This window comes from Hyla sarda, chromosome 6, assembly GCF_029499605.1.
Source record: "Hyla sarda isolate aHylSar1 chromosome 6, aHylSar1.hap1, whole genome shotgun sequence".
Classification (NCBI taxonomy): Eukaryota; Metazoa; Chordata; class Amphibia; order Anura; family Hylidae; genus Hyla; species Hyla sarda.
The window spans coordinates 14,747,925-14,749,210 of record NC_079194.1 but is presented as its reverse complement, the minus strand read 5'-3'; the positions used below and the strand labels follow the sequence as shown (position 1 = coordinate 14,749,210).

At 34.6% G+C, this 1,286-nt stretch overlaps 1 protein-coding gene across 1 annotated transcript in view; it reads left to right on the top strand.

Annotated features, from left to right (window-relative positions):
* Positions 1-316: 316 nt before the first annotated feature.
* LOC130275348 (calcium-activated chloride channel regulator 1-like) overlaps positions 317-1,286 on the top strand; it is a 50,687-nt gene continuing 49,717 nt past the window's right edge. The window contains exon 1 of the mRNA XM_056523216.1: positions 317-346. The gene's annotated coding sequence lies outside the window, so the exon portion shown is untranslated. The remainder of the gene's footprint in view (positions 347-1,286) is intronic.

The following is a 1,286-nucleotide window of genomic DNA, read 5'->3' as shown; positions in this document are numbered from 1 at the left end:
AACTTTTTCTTTAACAAAATTAAATAAAATAAAAAAATAAAAAATTGGCAATGTTGAAACTTTATATTTACAATAATATAAATCAAGTAAAAAAAATACTGGCAGAACTTTTTTTTCTTGCCTAGATCTTACATAAGCGCAAAGGTGTTTTCTGTGACTATATTATCTGTTCAGTGGAAGTTGGGTAGCGGTCCTGAGGGAGTTAACCCCGTCCCCACCCCAGAAACAGGATGGAGATACAGAAGGGGAGTGTAGGGGGAGGTCACTGCTATATAGCTGCCTCTTCTGACAAGCTGCAGTTAGTTCAGGACCAGGAGCTGCTCTGTGATCTGCACCGAACACCCAGGTGAGGCGGCCGCTACATGAAACGCATTGGCGTAAAACGCTTCATTATGCTGCTATTTATTATACATATATGTATACATTTTATATATATTATTTATTTATTTTTTTCCTTGTGTAGTACTGCAGCTCAATCCCATTCACTGTAATGGATTAAGAAAATGCTGCTTACTTCTTTCTGTCTTTCTCTTTCTTTCTTTCTTTCTTTCTTTCTTTCTGTCTTTCTCTTGCTTTCTGTCTTTCTCTCTTTCTTTTTCTTTCTGTCTTTCTCTCTTTCTTTCTTTCTCTTTCTTTCTTTCTCTCTTTCTCTCTTTCTCTCTTTCTTTCTCTTTCTTTCTTTCTTTCTCTTTCTTTCTGTCTTTCTCTCTTTCTTTCTCTCTCTTTCTTTCTCTTTCTTTCTTTCTCTTTCTTTCTGTCTTTTTCTCTTTCTTTCTCTTTCTTTCTTTCTGTCTTTCTCTCTTTCTTTCTCTTTCTTCTTTCTTTCTCTTTCTTTCTGTCTTTCTCTCTTTCTTTCTCTCTCTTTCTTTCTGTCTTTCTCTCTTTCTTTCTTTCTCTTTCTTTCTGTCTTTCTCTCTTTCTTTCTCTTTCTGTCTTTCTCTCTTTCTCTCTTTCTTTCTCTTTCTTTCTGTCTTTCTCTCTTTCTTTCTCTTTCTTTCTTTCTTTCTCTTTCTTTCTGTCTTTCTTTCTCTCTTTCTTTCTTTCTCTTTCTTTCTGTCTTTCTCTCTTTCTTCCTCTTTCTTTCTGTCTTTCTCTCTTTCTTTCTGTCTTTCTCTCTTTCTCTTTCTTTCTCTTTCTTTCTGTCTTTCTCTCTTTCTTTCTTTCTCTTTCTTTCTGTCTTTCTCTCTTTCTTTCTCTTTCTTTCTCTTTCTTTCTGTCTTTCTCTCTTTCTTTCTCTTCTTTCTGTCTTTCTCTCTTTCTTTCTCTTTCTTTCTGTCTTTCTCTCT